Genomic DNA, 18,482 nt, shown 5'->3' with positions numbered 1-18,482 from the left:
TTAGTGAGGTCAAAACTTGCTTCATTTTTCTAATTAAAAATTAATTAAAAGCACTCATAAATGCACGTTTTCTGATTTTGCAATAAGTATAATTTACAGTAATGACAACAGAAGGGTAAGTATAGTGGATTGTAAGTATACATAAGTATAGTAAGTATATTTAGTTATATATCCAATGTATATAGGTAATATATATAATACACACCAAGAGGTGTATGCCCAGGCAGAAACTATTTCTATCGCCTCCCCGCCTATTGCCATCGCCAACTTTATGGCAGTAGAAGATCATGGCGATTAACCCACGTGTGTGGCACTCGACTCTCTTGTGTACCTTCGCCTCGGTCGACTCTCCCGATGCGTAAAAGTCAAGGTGTTGCTCGTAATCTTCTCCAAATTTCGAGTTTTACGAGCACGTGATCGCCTTTGATGGCGGCGTGTGTTCCTTGACCGGTTATAAAAGGGGGTTCCTTGATATTTGCTGTCGTGTCTGCCTATTAGTCCGTTTAGTACAAATTTAAGGTGGTTAAAGTTGACGAAGTTCCGAGTCTACAGGGACTTTACTACTCTCCCATGGTTGTAGAATGAGACACTAAATGCTCCATATGCAGGCGATGAAGCACAATAACGTGGATAAAGTAAGTTGACCAGACCACACACTAGAAGGTGAAGGGACGACGACGTTTCGGTCCGTCCTAGACCATTCTCAAGTCGATTGTGACCATTCACAATCGACTTGAGAATGGTACAAATTAGTACAAAGACTTCGGTTCAAGTCAATCTAGGCGTATTATATTCTAGACCACTGGTTCCCAAACTAGGGGCCATGACCCCCTGGGGGGCGTGGGGGGAGGTCCTTTTTGCAATGTGGAGGGGGGGGCTATAAGTTGAGGCAGTGTACACGGTATGATACTCAAAGACATAAAAAATATATATATATGCTGCTAAATAGTTTTTAATGCCGAGTGTAGAGCCCATTAATAAGGCTGCTCTATGAAAAAGAGGTAATGACCGTAAAGAGTTTGGGAACCACTGTACACAAAAACGAGTTTCTAGTGTCAGTTTCAAAGCATGTGAACTGAACAAAGCTGAAAATATTTGTATTTTATCTTCAAGAAACAGCAGTAATCCTCTAAGCAGATTACATAAGAGCACTTTGGATTAACCCTTTAGAACACTTCTGGGCCGAACGGAGTTAAGAACTTACCTGACTGACTTATCCTCGTACATTTTAATACGTGTTTATGCTCTCTCTATATTTTTTCAGCAAATTTGATAAGATTATATGAGATAAAAAATATTTGTTCGAGGCCACATGGTTGGGGATAGCTTCACTGAATTTTTCCCAATAATTGCTGTTGGGTATGTGCCCAACATGGGCGGGTCGAGAATGGCGTAACCCCCCCCCCCCCCTCCCCAAAAAAAATGCAGAATGACACTGGCAACGTTACAATCACATAAATCTTGCAATACCGTATCACTCATCTCTAAAATATTATTATTGTTATTGACTATCGGATATTGTACTGATCACGCCATCATTAAAAAATATAAATGGTATCATAATACATTTTAAACCCCCTAAACAACATTGATATTGTGGTTCCCACCCTTAGACTTAATGGATTTTCTGTTGAACCCAATATGAACCGGATCATGATCTCACCCGCTACATTATTTAATAGTTATAGGACCCTTCAGATCTGGCGGCATGAGGGACCTGGAGTTTTGCAATCACTTTATTAACGCTAATGTTCTTGAGGATATCCCCGTAGTGCACCTACAATTTGCCAGTGTAGGCTGCTGATCACATACTAACCATCCTGTGAGATGGGGACCTGTTTACCATCAAGTAGCTAGCTCTGGACACACTATGAAACCCTTCATATACAGGCGATGAGTCCCAATAACGTGGCTGAAGTATGTTGACCAGACCACACATTAGAAATTGAAGGGACGACGACGTTTCGGTCCGTCCTGGACCATTCTCAAGTCGATTGTCTTGAGAATGGTCCAGGACGGACCGAAACGTCGTCGTCCCTTCAATTTCTAATGTGTGGTCTGGTCAACAACCCTTCATATAGTCTAGAGGAGTTACGTGAATGTTGATGTGCCTAAATATGATCGAACTGTGTGATGTATTCATACAGTATTAAGGTTATTGATATTTTAGGAGTGTTGGGGTGGTGGAGGGGGATGGGAGGCGGAAGGGGAGGGATAGGAGGGGAAGAAGGAGAGGAGGGAAGAGGGAGAGAGCGAGGGAGGGAGGTAAGAGTGGGAGAGGGGGGGGGGGGAAGGCAGGGATATATGGGGAGCTGCTCGTGGCTTGTAGCCTCATCAAATTTTGCACTCTGAACGTCATCAGTTGTGTGTGAAATGGTTTTTCGTTCATTAACAGGTAGGTGGGCGACTGGACTATTATGAGCATTTGGCCTTTGTTTATGAGGACGGACAGAGTCGTGACATTAGGGGAAGTTGTCTATTTTCAGTGTCTTTAGAATCCTGGCCCGAGGCTGTTCATATGGCCTCGACCGCTCACTGAAGGTCGACCCGCTTACCCAGCTTTGTCGTGGTATCTCGTACCTTCGTTTGTGTTCGAACCTTTCTTGAACTGTACCGCGTTCCCCCCTTTTTTTGTTTTGTGTACGAATCGCACCTCTGTAAATGCTTGACTCACGTATCACAACACACAGATAGCCAACCCGTCTTTAATAACAATGGCCAAATGTTCGTTTCATGCAGTCGCTAAAATCCAAGTTTTGAGTGAAACATGCTTCATACACGAGTCATAGCTGATGACGTCCAAACAGTTCTCGAACAGTGCTTCGGTGACGACCTCCGTTCAAATGGCAACTCTGTATATAGTTCATCGTACTGTAAATACAAATAATAGCCAACATAACCTAAGACCTTACCTAACCGACACCTAACAATATATTGAACTCTGATGTATAAGTTAATATTTTTATACATTATAAAAAAGAACATTTAAATATTAAATACGTTAAAATTGATAAATGCGCCTTAGGGGTTGACCGCCGCTTTAATAACCCTAGCCTGAGGAGGCGTTGACGATTACAAATAACTGTCAACAGAACCTACACACCTAACCAAGACCTAACTATACGCCAGATTATATTATATAATATTTATATCCGAGAAAATAATATGAATATATATAGTACCTTAAAATTAATGATGGCTTGGGTCGGCCGCTGCTTGGACGAGCCAAGCCTTGGCATCAAACGAGGAGGAGTTAGTTGCCTGGACAGGTTCAAATAGCTTTATTATCTAAGACTAGGTGATCAACGAGCACGTTAATTCACATTGTTATCCGGATCTTTGTGATAAACGAACAGGTTAAGGCGTATCGTGTAAATAAAGAATAAATGACATTCTTATTTATATTAAGTTTTTTATCAAGATTGTGTCGAGCGATGAAGTTGGATGTCTGTCCTTGAAATAATAATGAGTTTCTTATCGCTGTTGTTAGATGTCTTGATAAGGTCAGTACGCCTGGCTCGCCCCAGAGGCCAAGATTCATCAAGTATTTACGCATCCACTTGCGAAACATTTACATCTTTGATTAAATCATATTTTCTTTGCGTTTATATGAGAGTTTCCAAGCTAAGAAGGTTCATAACCCGAGTGAATATTGTTATGAACAACCTTGTGGTGGTGCTTCGGAGCTCATAACCCGTTGAATAGATGTAAACAAACCTGCCAGGACTGAGGAAAGATGTACAGGTTTCGCAAGTGGATGAAAATACAGCACACGAGTGAACGGGTAAAAACTTTTCACACTCAATGCTAATTATTCGCGACATTCTGATCTGCATTTACTTATTACTAGCGCGTAAATTTTCAAATTTTTCCGCAAACTCGCTAATTCCTGAGCATTTTCCATGCTTTTTATGACCAAAAGATTTGCATTTTTGTAGGTAAATTCTCGCGTATCGTATCATATTTGTCACCTTTTTTTTCTTAAATTGAAATTCAATGCCCGACTTGCTGGCGCCGCCACGAGGGGACGTCTGGCTCGGCCTGTGGTGCCGTGCCCGGGGCGCCTGGCACGGCGCTCGGGCTGTGGTGCCGTGCCTGCGGCGCCTGGCACGCCTGGCACATATGCCGCATGTAAATATCCTGCTCCGGGCAGGACAGAAATGGTTGGGCACGTTTCCTTACTCCTAATACACATGTTCACCAAGCAGTAAATAGGTACGTGGGAGTTAAGAGGGAACTTTTGTGGAGTTGAATCCGGGGGAAAGGTCTGTAGTTTGACCTTGTTGGGGGGAATGGGACCTCGATATAAGTCTTAAAGTATACATATACACGGGCTTCCTGCCCCCGAAACAACGAATAGGCCTCGTTTAATTAGTCGTGGGAACTGGGTAGAGGTCTTTGGAGCTTAGTCGTGTGAAATGCCACATTTAGACGAGTCGTATCATGATTAATGTCTTCTTTTGGTTTGAATTAACTCCAATTTAATTTCGTGACGCGGGACTTGATTAATTTATTTCTTAATTTATTTTACGCATTTATAGAAGTTGAAAACTAAATGTTTATGTCTTATGATGGCAAGGAAAGCTCTCACATTGATTTGTTTTTCTAATTGATGAAGTCTATCTGGACATTTGATGATCGTGTTGTGATTGATGAGGACCTAACTGGACATATTGGACAATAAGAGGATATAAACGTAAGTGATGGTGACAAACTGTCCGGCCACTTAACTGTTATAGCTGCTTTCAACATACCTAACACTCATATTGCTGCTGAGAGCCACGGATAAAGCAGCTGCTTCAAGCTGTGTCTACAGCTGCCTCCACCTGTTTCAGCAGCTGCCTACACCTGTGTCAGCAGCTGCCTACATCTGTGTCAGCAGCTGCCTACACCTGTGACGACAACTGTCTCCCTTGAACACAACATCGGGTGAAAAAAACCACGACTGCTGGTCTGAATAGCCAAACACATTTGCTTTACGAATTTCATTTCATTTATTTTGAAACAAATGCTTTTGCACGCATGTCCGATGCAATGATCATTAGAACGTTCACGGTGAGCACCAGTTCATGTTACTTTAGGCTAGGGAAGAAAGAGAGAGAGAGAGAGAGAGAGAGAGAGAGAGAGAGAGAGAGAGAGAGAGAGAGAGAGAGAGAGAGAGAGAGAGAGAGAGAGAGAGAGAGAGAGAGAGAGAGAGAGAAGAGAATCCCTCACAAAACAGAGAGAAAATAGGGGTCAGTAAGATTACCGAATTGAAGCGATCATGTTATTAAGATAATTCCTGGACATATCAGTGTTCCGGTATACCTTTAAATACTACATTTTCTGCTCCTTGTCATCCATTCTCATCCAGCCTTAACCCTCGCAGAGAACCTAAATTAAAAACTATTTCCCCTATCACACTCTCCCCTCTATAATCAGCAAGCTTTTCACTGACATCAAATTATGTTATGTAGTCATTGGAACGACGTGAACCGCAAAATAGTAGTAATTATTGTTTTGTGTGGCTTTACTATTTCACGGTAAGAACACCATGTCGAAATATGACTGAAAACTTTTAAAAAGAATGCCGTCTGCTGGTTGGTGTGGAAATCGGACCTCCGAGAGGAAAAGGTGATGTGATATGGCTGTTGTGTTGTACAGTGGGAGCCTGGCACCAGGGTGGGTGTGTGTTTGTACTCATTTGTACTCGCTTATTTGTGTGCTTGCTAGGGATGAGCTTTGTCTCTTTGGTCCCGCCTCTCAACTGTCTATCAACTGGTGAACAGATTCCTGAGCCTACTGGGCTCTATCATATCTACACTTGAAACTGTGTATGAAGTCAGCCTCCACCACATCACTTCCTAATGCATTCCATTTGTCAACCACTCTGACGCTAAAAAATATTATTTCTAATATCTCTGTGGTTCATTTGGGCACTCAGTTTCCACCTGTGTCCCCTTGTGCATGTTCCCCTTGTGTTAAATAGTCTGTTTTTAGCTACCCCTGTCAATTCCTCTGAGAATCTTGTACGTGGTGATCATGCCCCCCCCTAACTCTTCTGTCTTCCAGCGACGTGAGGTTTAATTCCCGTAGTCTCTCCTCGTAGCTCATACCTCTCAGCTCGGGTACTAGTCTGGTGGCAAACCTTTGAACCTTTTCCAGTTTAGTCTTATGCTTCGTCCTTAGTGTGTGTGTGTGTGTGTGTGTGAGTGTGTGTGTGTGTGTGTGTGTGTGTGTGTGTGTGTGTGTGTGTGTGTGTGTGTGTGTGTGTGTGTGTGTGTGTGTGTGTGTGTGTGTGTGTGTGTGTGTGTGTGTGTGTGTGTGTGTGTGTGTAATGAACAAATTATACAGCTTTTCACACGAAAGAGAGAGGATACGTCTAGACTGCAGTAGAGATGGAATGAAAGTTGAATTTTAGAATTGTTGTGAGTTGTAGTGTCCTTGAATCGACTTCGTGATACAAGCGTTCTTGGGATGCAATATTTATTCGTGCAGTAAATTTTGATGGAAAAAATGTAAACACATAAATAAAACATTTGCAGGTCGCCCTTATGTCGAATGTTTAAACATGATTACATGAGTGTTTCTTGCTGATATCTTATCTTGCAATTAATGCTTAATGCAATTGCTTCAATCATGAGAGCACAGATATGATTAATTTTCAACTCACAGAAATATACTTTAAATGCAAATATGAATCACACACAAGTAGGGATGATTCATTGCAACTCGCAACATAAATGAATGATGTAAATGAAGACGTGAATCATATGTAAGCACACTGATAGGAATTGATTAAGTAGGAGACTTGAATCATTCAAACTCACACACTCCTATTATCATGCCTCTGCTGTTAGTCGCGTAGAGAACAACAGGAAAAATTAGAAATACAAATAAAATTCAAAATAATCCAAATAGATTTTTTTTTAATTGATGAATAACTTCATCAATTTCCTAATGAGACAGGAAAGGACTGGTGATTGTATTTTCCAAGAACTTTATACATTCATTGGCACAACGAAAAGTTATAATTTCAAACAGAAAATGATGATGTTAGTGACATCACTGACATGATGTTAGTTTAGCACCCTGTTAGTGACGCAAACAGGGTGCTAAACTGTGCGAGAATGTACCAAACAGATGGAAAACCGACACACACACAGGATGGAGACATCGGGGAGGAAGGAGAGTAAACAGATATATTTCCTGTTTCACAGCTTCAACTGTTGATAAACAACGTGTCGGAAGCCATTACTTCCGACACGTTCACAAAAAATATCTAAATTTTGTGTCGAATATCATGACAAAAATTATCTCAAAGATGGTTCTCACGGTCTGAAACTTCTTAGTATTTATAAAGAAAAAATATATATATGTTTACCTGTGTGCATTTAATTTTTGTACATCGACCCTATATCAGAGTAAGAAGACTCAGCAGTTCTTATTTAAATGATAATGGAGCAGCAAACAAGGAAGAACAATTGAAAGAGAGAATACAAAGATCCTGATATATCATAGCTTTAGTAGAAACACAATTTTCAGTGGTAATACATTTAATTATACCACGGGGAATCCCAGATCTTATGAAAATAATGAAAGAAAGCATATATATTATATATATATATATATATATATATATATATATATATATATATATATATATATATATATATATATATATATATATATATGCAACAATGATCACAAAAACACTGATCCAAGTATGCAGAATAACCACATGTGAAAAATAGAAAATGCTTAACGCGTTTTCGGCTAATTCGCCTTCATCAGAGCAAAGTAGAATGAGTAGCAAAGTAGAATTCTACTTTGCTCTGATGAAGGCGAATTAGCCGAAAACGCGTTAAGCATTTTCTATTTTTCACATGTGGTTATTCTGCATATATATATATATATATATATATATATATATATATATATATATATATATATAGATATATATATATATATATATTTAGAAGTACCACCACTGGTTTAATTAAAGGGACCCACATCCTCGAAGAAGAAAATAAATAGTGTTCAGAGAAGACCTTGTGGATTCTCACTGAATACTTTAATCTTTTCCTTTCCTACCACCCCTATTATTTTTTTTTATTTGATTTTATTGCAATGCTACAGTTTACAGAAAACACACACTTATATAACAATGTACCAATCAGTGTCCAGCTCCTCGGGGGTCGGGTGCGTACCCAAGATACAGCACGCATTTCCCCTCTGAACAGCGACACTGAGGCGCTGGAACATAAAACTGGCCGCTCTTGGGTCTCTAGTCTTCCCAATGAGTTCCTCGCCCAGCTCCTTCAGGAACTTAAGTGCACATTTACCCCAGGCGCCAAGAGTCTCAGAGCCTATTGGCACGAACCTGTAACAACGTTCTAGGTCCCTGTACTTGTTAGTTTTCTGGGTCTCCCTGAAGGTGGCCGCCCCGCCAATCTCCATTATCATTAAGGTAGATAGGTATCAGCCAATGTGGATGCACACGTGTAGTCCCACACGACCTGTTTACCTTCCCTCCACGGCTGCAGGGTGACTCCATCTGGGCGTTTTTGGCTGTTGTCAGGTCTGCACAACTGAGGTTCCCTTTGTGCTGGGCATCCAGCTGAAGCCAAACTTCTCTTGATGATGTCATTGACTGCTTCATGTCTGGCAATCTTTCCCTGTGTCTTACGACAGATGAGACCATGGCTGCCGTATTGGTCTGCCCGTGCATGGCCGCAAATACACCGGTGCTCGGTGGAGATAGGGGCGGCAAGGCGCAGAGCAACATCAATACTTAGGGTCCGATGGTCCAGGCGGGTGCCCAAGGCGGAATTAGGGACTGCCACCAGGAAGTCCCCGGCATGGGGAGCTTGCACAGCTAGAAGACGCGCTTTGTCCTTCCTGGAAGCTGCCTCCAGCAATGTATATATGTATGCAATGTATGCCTCCATATATATATATATATATATATATATATATATATATATATATATATATATATATATATATATATATATATATATATGTATATATATATATATATATATATATATATATATATATATATATATATACATATATATATATATGAAGTTCAGATATATAAAACAGCGACTTTCCTGGAAGTAAGAGAATGAATTACGGTGAATGACTGAAGAAACTGGAGTTCACACAATGGATATAGGAAAGAGCCGAGCTCGTTTCTCTAGTTGACAAACGCCACAAAAATGATGTCCTAAATTGCCCGAACCGAATCCAACCCTATCCTATCCTACCCATCCGTATGACCCAAGCATAGAAAACGCGAACTGTTGCCAGCCGCTTTGATTAATTGTATATCATATTTTGTCCGTTGGGAGGTGGTTGACGACCAAATGTAATGTATAGAGAGGATACGTGGGTATATGATACTGGCGTGCAACATTGCTGAGCCGAAGACTTGCAAGCAAACAGAAAGGCTTAAGTTACGAACCTAAAATACATACATACGAACACATCTAGGTGAACACACACACACACATACACACACACACACCGATTTGTCGTACCGATTTTCAAAAAAGGTGATAGGGAGGAGGCACTTAACTACAGACCCGTATCACTGACAAGCATCCCCTGCAAAATACTTGAAAGAATAATTAGGCTAAGACTTGTTGAACACCTGGAGAGCATTGGGTTTGTAAACAAGCACCAACATGGGTTCTGGACAGGGAAATCATGCCTAACAAACCTTTTAGAATTCTATGATAAAGTAACAAGGATAAGGCAGGACAGAGAAGGCTGGGCAGACTGCATATTTCTTGACTGCCAAAAGGCCTTTGATACGGTACCGCACATGAGACTGCTATACAAACTTGAGAGGCAGGCAGGAGTAAGCGGAAAGGCCCTAGTATGGGTGAAGAACTACCTAACAGGAAGGAGCCAGAGGGTAATGGTAAGGGGCGAAAAGTCGGACTGGCGAACAGTAACAAGTGGAGTACCTCAAGGATCGGTGCTGGGACCAATCCTCTTTCTAATTTACGTAAATGATATGTTTACAGGAGTGGAATCATACATGTCAATGTTTGCAGATGACGCAAAATTAATGAGAAGAGTTGTGACAGACGAGGATTGTAGGATCCTCCAAGAGGACTTAAACAGGCTGCAGAGATGGTCAGGGAAATGGCTACTGGAGTTTAACACCAGTAAATGTAAAGTTATGGAAATGGGATCAGGTGACAGGAGACCAAAGGGACAGTACACAATGAAGGGGAACAGCCTACATGTAACGATTCGAGAAAGAGACCTGGGAGTGGATGTGACACCTAATCTAACTCCTGAGGCACATATAAATAGGATAACGACAGCAGCGTACTCTACACTGGCGAAAATTAGAACTTCATTCAGAAACCTAAATGAGGAAGCTTTTAGGGCACTTTACACTGCCTACGTGAGACCCGTCTTAGAGTATGCCGCGCCATCATGGAGCCCCCACCTGAAGAAACACATAAAGAAACTGGAGAAGGTTCAGAGGTTTGCGACGAGGCTTGTCCCAGAGTTACGAGGGATGGGATATGAAGAGCGGCTGAAGGAACTGAACCTAACGACATTAGAGAAAAGAAGGGAGAGAGGAGATATGATAGGGACATATAAAATACTCAGGGGAATTGACAAAGTGGAAATAGATGAAATGTTCACACGTAATAATAACAGAACGAGGGGACATGGGTGGAAACTGGAAACTCAGATGAGTCACAGAGATGTTAGGAAGTTTTCTTTTAGCGTGAGAGTAGTAGAAAAATGGAATGCACTTGGGGAACAGGTTGTGGAAGCAAATACTATTCATACTTTTAAAACTAGATATGATAGGGAAATGGGACAGGAGTCATTGCTGTAAACAACCGATAGCTAGAAAGGCGGGATCCAAGAGTCAATGCTCGATCCTGCAAGCACATATAGGCGAGTACATATAGGTGAGTACACACACACACACACACACACACACACACACACACACACACACACACACACACACACACACACACACACACACACACAGTTTCAAATGTAGATATGATAGAGCCCAGTAGGCTCAGGAATCTATACATCAGTTGATTGACAATTAAGAAGCGGGACCAAAGAGCCAGAGTTCAACCCCCGCGAGCACAACTAGGTGAGTACACACACGAGATGGTAAACAGAGCCACCCAACAGAACCAACCATCCATCAGCGTCATTCTGGGGTAAACTGCCGTAGTCACACAGTTACTCACGCTTCTGGGTAACGCCACGAATTAAGTTCTAGCATCTGAAGCGTTAGTTATTAAAGCTGCTGCAGGTGCTGTATCGTTAGTTGTATATAAGAGTCGAAACACATCAGCCTTAGCGTTAATTCTACGTGCTGTAGCGCTTCTTGTGACCGGTGTTGTGTTACGAGACTGCATAAGGTATGTGACGTAACGCCAATACATCCGAGGCGTCACGCGGTTACTCTAACGCGTGTCTTCATACGTCAGTCTACCTGTGACGTATGAACGTACAGTCACGCGATTGGTCTACATCTGTGACGTCACTGCAGGTCCGCGTGATGGTGACTGCAGATCAACATGATAGTGACTGCAGGTCAACATGATAGTGACTGCAGATCAACATGATAGTGATTGCAGGTCAACATGATAGTGACTGCAGGTCTGGGTGACAGTGACTGCATGTCAACATGATAGTGACTGCAGATCAACCTGATAGTGACTGCAAGTCCGCGTGATAGTGACAGCCAAAACAGCAGCAATTTACGCCAATCAAAACAAGAAAGTTAACATTCTAAAATCTTTAAGACAACATCAGATAAATTCTTATGTTTCATCCCTTTCATAATCGCTAAATCCACTATCAAGGATTATGTAGATTATGAAAAAAACACGTTAATTAGAGAAAAAAGTCAATCATTCTCAGCATTCATCATTAATGACTTTATTATTTCATTTCATTCACAAGAGCGTTAAATATAGCAGTAACAAATCAGAGTCGTTATATCTGGTAAGTGATTTACCATTCACATATATCCATATATATACCATTCACATATATCTTGTGATATATGATATATGTGAATTTACCATTCACATATATCCATATATACATTCACATATATCATATATCCATATATACATTCACATATATCATATATCCATATATACATTCACATATATCATATATCCATATATACATTCACATATATCATATATCCATATATACATTCACATATATCATATATACATTCACATATATCATATATCCATATATACATTCACATATATCATATATCCATATATACATTCACATATATCATATATCCATATATACATTCACATATATCATATATCCATATATACATTCACATATATCATATATACATTCACATATATCATATATCCATATATACATTCACATATATCTTGTGATATATGATATATGTGAATTTACCATTCACATATATCTTGTTCTCAGTAATCCGTTCCTCTTCTGTGTATTATGAGAGTGTGTTCTCCTCCAGGCGGGCGAGATAGGTACTGGTGTATTTCCAGGATACTGTATACAGGCTTGTATCCATGAGGACGTAGTCGACCCTCCGGCGATCACACTAACACGGGGATGATGCAATGGTGGCAACCCGCGGCAATTCACCGCATGGCGGCTCCTTAGACGGGTTCGTAATGCTGAAATATGCGTCCACCGCGCATAGCAACGCATGGACAGATCTGAAGGTTACACTCTCGCTCAGAGTGGAAAATACTCGGCGTTACACTCTCGCTCAAAGTGGAAAATACTCGGCGTTACACTCTCGCTCAAAGTGGAAAATACTCGGCGTTACACTCTCGCTCAAAGTGGAAAATACTCGGCGTTACACTCTCGCTCAAAGTGGAAAATACTCGGCGTTACACTCTCGCTCAAAGTGGAAAATACTCGGCACTCGTATTCCTAAGAGGTTTCGCAGGTTAATAGAATTACAGGTTAATAGGCGCACTAACAAACAGACTAACATACAGACATAGATTTAAAAAAAAAACAATAAAAAACCTGTCGTGTTTTGCAGTTTGTCTCTTTTTTTTTTGTCATTAACAAGCTCATTTCACAATATTTTTTTGCCTGCAAGAAACCCGAGTCGTGTTTTTTTTTTAATGTAACATTAATTTTTTTCTTTGTAGTCAGACCTTCGGGGTCTAAAAATCTATAGTTTTTACTGATTTTTTTTAATATTCTTATTCGTTGATTTCCAAGATGGTGGACATTTTTTTTCTTGGGTCACTCGCTTATGTTGTAAGGTTATAAAACTTTACACGTGTGTCTCATGGAGGACTTGTGCAGGATATCAGGAATGTGTCGAGTGTGTCTATACCGGGTATAGGGAGCTGTGAATCTCTCCCGTACCGGGTACAGGGAGCTGTGAATCTCTCCCGTACCGGGTACAGGGAGTTGTGAATCTCTCCCGTGCCGGGTACAGGGAGTTGTGAATCTCTCCCGTACCAGGTACAGGGAGATATCATTGTACACCTTTTTTTTATTAATACATTAGATACATCTTCATTTGTGCAGCTACCCCTAGACTATATGAAAGGGGAGTACAGTGTGCCAAAAAAGCTAGCTACGTGATGCTAAAAAAAAAAATCCCCATCACACAGGATGGTTAGTCATACAGAGGCGTGTGATCAGTAGTCTGCACTAGCAGACTCTGGGTGCATTATGAGGATATCATCAACACAAGAGTGAATAAGGTAGCAGTGATACTAAAAGTCCCCCATCTCGCAGGATGGTTAGTCATACACCAACTATGAGAGGACAGGTTGACATATGAAGCATTTCCGTGAAGAGAAAGAAAGCAAGAATATCTCCTTGAAACAGTTTTAGGTTTAAATTTCGTTCAATGCTGACTGGCAGCCCTGTATTCACGACTTTAACTGCGTCTTTGGCGAGGTTAAAAGAGACTGTCGTTCAGCATCATCACTACTCCTTAAACAAACTTAAACTTACCTTCTTTAACCTAATTTATCGTAACCTTTTATATCCTGAACTGCTGTATCCTAATCTTCCATAACCTATTATAACCTGATCTTCCATAACCTAACCTATATATTCCCATTGTGAGGTCTGACGTCACGTGATGTCACCCCCTTGCCTCTAAAAATCCTTAAAGCGACTACCGTCTTTTCTTCAAGCATTTAGCCGATTTTGTAAAAGAATAACATGCGTTTAAATTCTACATTAAAACAAAAAAATAAAAATAAAAGTGTTGATTCACCGACCTATAAATGCTACGGTATAATGGAATTCTTGCTATAAAAAAAATGGCAGACTTAAATTTAATCGTCTTTCTTGGTCAGTTCATGCATTTTAAAGAAGCAGTTCTCTGCTTACCCCAGTTAAAGAGTTTCTAAGACATGGTGATGCTCTCCTTAGTGAGTTGGGACTCTTAACCGCTCTCATGTCGACATTTGGATTATTATTTAATGTTCTTGTTTTGTGACGTAACGGAGTATTGTACTGTAATATTGGCATTATTATATCAACTTAAAACTATTCCAGTTTTAAAAAAAAAGGAATACGGCATCATACGAAACAAAATTTTACGTTAAATAAAACAAAGGTTTTCGTGTCCCATTGTCTTCATTTCAAGACTATTATCATAGCTGGAGAGAAGAGTTCCAGACCCTGTATATGGTAACTTAAACTGTATCTGTGTATACTTATGTATACCAGGATGAGTTTGAGTTAAGGTAAACAGACCTGACTAGACTAATATATCTGGACTCACGCTTTGTCCAGTGAGTTGCAGATCATCCACCTTCAGTGGGGAAGAGAGATGAGAGGAGATGGGGAAAAAAAAGAACAGGAGAGAGAGTGGGGAGAAAAGTTGAAGTAGGAGAGGAGGAGGAGTTATTATTATTTAGACTTATTGATACTTAAATTGATAGTGACATACCCATGTATTACTGTGGCTGACTTCAGTCAACGACCACTAGGAGTATGTTTCTCAAGAGTCGGGAGTGGACTGACGAGATAAGAGACTTCAACATACGTTCTAGTGGAATCTACACACGTCGTACGTCAAGTTATTGACGGTGTGTTGAAAGCCGCTCGCATGCACCCCGGGTACACGGCAATCCTGCCGAATTCAGTGTGGTCGATGGGAGAAGGCAGCCACACTACTGTGCATTCCTCTATACTGGAACATCGACACACGGATGTATCTCTCCTGCATTATCCTCCAGCATCCACCCTCATAAGATACTCATTTTGAGATCACTCTGGCCTCTTGCAGTGAAATATTATATTTTAACGAAGTTACAGGTGGTCTTTCTACTGCACCGTCGCATATATTAGGAACGTATTGTAAGACACAGTAAGGAAACGTTCACATAGCCGAGCTGTATGGATACAGACGCATACATAGTGAATTACGTGGATTTCGGTGGATATACACGACCTGGAAGCTCTAGCTTCAAAAGTGTCCTGAATTTCTTTAAATTACAGAATTTTTCTCATGTAGTATTATTACGCTTTGCCTAGAGGTGATGCGTTCTCAAATCTTTAAATAGTGTCCAGGATACTCTATTCCACCTAGATGGGTTGTTGTTGTTATAGATTCAGCTACTGGGAACAAAAAAGTTCCAAGTAGCACGGGCTATGGTGAGCCCGTAGTGGACTTACCTGGCACAGGAGCGGGGCAGTAACTAGTGCCTAGAGGGGCACAGAGAGACTATCTAGATAGTGTGTGGGGATGAGGTGGAAGGTACAGAAGCGAGTGTATCGTAGGGATTCGACAGCGGCGATAGAGAAAGTATATGAACATTTTGATCAGTCATATGCAAGGATGCTGGGGGGGGGGGAGGGTGGACACAGGCTGGTCAGTCAGGGACTCTCGAGCAGACTAGAGGACCACTAGAGGACCACGCTGCTTGTTAATATCATTCCATTATGATACGATCACATAAGTCAGGATGGCCGAGCGGTCCAAGGCGCTGCGTTCAGGTCGCAGTCCGGTCTTCCGGGCGTGGGTTCGAATCCCACTTCTGACAGTTACATTTTAAGAGCTGGCTGGCTGTGTGGACAGCGCTCTAGACTCGTGGACCGGGATTCGATCCCCGCAGCCGGCGAAAGAACAAATGGGCAGAGTTTCATTCACCCTGATGCCTCTGTTACCTAGCTGTAAATAGGCACCTGGGAGTTATAGACAGTTGTTACGGGCTGCTTCCTAGGGATGTGTGTGTGTGGAGGGGGGAGGAGTTGATTGACAGGTGAGAGTCGGGCCGAAAGAGCCAGAGCTCAACCCCTTCAAGCACAACCAGGTGAATACATATACCTACTAGCATCTTATCTTGAACGCCTTCATGTGGCCTACGGACCCGTACCAGGAAAGAGATTCAAAAGACCAGCATTGTATTGTGTATTATATGTAAGAAATCTTACATACAATACACAAATTACACAAGCGATTACCATTTGTGCTTCATCACAGGGAATAACTTAACTAGGTTCTGTTTGTCTGTTGGATATGTTGAAGCTGCATGTGTAAACATTGTCTGGGTCTACAAGCTGCTCCTGCCTATGATGCGACGATCATCACGATGATGAGCAAGTCATCGTGATGATGCACTGAGAGAGAGAGAGAGAGAGAGAGAGAGAGAGAGAGAGAGAGAGAGAGAGAGAGAGAGAGAGAGAGAGAGAGAGAAAGAAAGAGATAACAGGTGACCTTTGGACTGTAAAGAGGTTATCTGTAAGAAAAAAACTCGACTACTACATTCTTTGGAAAATCCTTTAATGATAGCATAATTATTTAAAAACAAATTTCTGTCGCTATGTCTAGGTTTTATTAGGAATGTCTTTTGAGAGTGCTAATGAAAGTGCAAGTAAGAGCTGTTATCTTAAATCCGGTCAGCTGAAGCCTGTCCCTTAGACATTAATTTATTTGATTGGATTATTATTTGGTTTCCATTGGTAGTAACTACCTTTAATCCTAAGTAACTATCATATAAGGAACAGGGAGCGCCAGCCGCGTGTCTGAGTATCTAAATAAATATTCTCAAGTAACGAAGTTTTTTTTTTTTTTATTTTTATTTTTACATGCAAGCATGCGTATAATGTACAAGAAAAACAGAACAAATACAACATAGAACAAAAGTACAAAGCACACATATGTACAAGGACAAAGGAACAAATCAATAGAAGACCAGCCAGAAGGGCTGACCACAAAACAAAAATGCAGATACAAACAAAACACAATTAGTAACACAGTGTAATACAAACAGAAGGGAAAACCCCAGGACAAAATGCACACAAAACAAGCCTGCTAACACCTCAAATACATACAGAGGCGAGAAACATACAAGAATAAGGACAATAACAATAAAGAAAACAGATCCGCCATAACAAACGGAAGGCAAAACATAACAAAGAGCACACGCCAACAGCCAGAAGGGCACACAAGATGACAAACAAGTGCACACGACATCCATAACCGAACACACAAACGCATAGGAACCGCACACCCCCCCCACGAGCCATACAAAAAAACCCACAACACAAACCGGAGCACGCAGGAACCGGGAAACAATACCCACCCCACCCACTCACATACACACCCCACAACCAGGCAACACAAAATACATAGAAATCACTTGCGAGGAACATCGGAAGAAACGTACTTCTCCGGGAACAGCTCACAAGGATATTTCGACTTGTAAGCTTCCCAGACGAGATCTTCAAGGTCGGTAGGGTTTTTGATCCCCCGCGCTCGAGCGGGTATCATAAACTCAGGAACATCTATATCTGGCGGCATCGGCCAATGCCTAAGGTCACTGACGCAAGTCGCATAACGAGGCTGGGGAGCGCCAACCACGCCCTTCGAGGAAGCAGACGACACCGGAGAAGCGGACGAGGGTCGCCGAGCCTGCCACGCCTTCGCCATCGGAGCAGGTGTCGGACGCTGAGACGATAGCACTTCCACGGATACCGCAGGAGACACGGAAGGAACTGCAGGAAACGGAAGAGGCGGCAAGACCGCTGCCGAGGAAACGGGTAACGAGGAAGGGGCCACAGAACATCCAGAGCGAGCATCCTTTCTCAACATCACCACCAGGCCACCCCGCTCACCACCAACTACAGCAGGGGGAACCACCGCCCACGAAGAACCGGAGCCATCCGACGCAGGCAACGCACCTGAAGCAGGACCCTCGGACACCGGACCAGAAGTGGAGGCCGAAACGCCGGCACCGGCATCCTCAGGCAAGTGTACCTCCGCCACCACCGTAGTGTGCACCACATCCGGAGCCACCCCACCGTCAACGGAAGGACGACACTCGTCGAATTCGCCAACATCAGCCCACACAGAAGAACGCCGGGAACGCTTAGGCTCGGGCCGCACATCATCAGACCCGGAGGCAGACTCAGCGACCCGCGCAGCACCAACCGAGCGAACCGACGCACGCCGCAGCACGGCAGCCTCCTCAACCACACGGGGCACCAGGCCA

At 42.0% G+C, this 18,482-nt stretch overlaps 1 non-coding gene across 1 annotated transcript; it reads left to right on the top strand.

Annotated features, from left to right (window-relative positions):
* The first annotated feature begins 15,947 nt into the window (after positions 1-15,947).
* On the top strand, positions 15,948-16,031 carry TRNAL-CAG (transfer RNA leucine (anticodon CAG)). The gene has a single exon. It is a non-coding gene; the product is annotated as a tRNA-Leu (tRNA).
* The last annotated feature ends 2,451 nt before the right edge of the window (positions 16,032-18,482 follow it).

Source organism: Procambarus clarkii, chromosome 40 (assembly GCF_040958095.1).
Source record: "Procambarus clarkii isolate CNS0578487 chromosome 40, FALCON_Pclarkii_2.0, whole genome shotgun sequence".
Classification (NCBI taxonomy): Eukaryota; Metazoa; Arthropoda; class Malacostraca; order Decapoda; family Cambaridae; genus Procambarus; species Procambarus clarkii.
The sequence above is the reverse complement of the archived record's forward strand: the minus strand, read 5'-3'. Positions and strand labels throughout refer to the sequence as shown.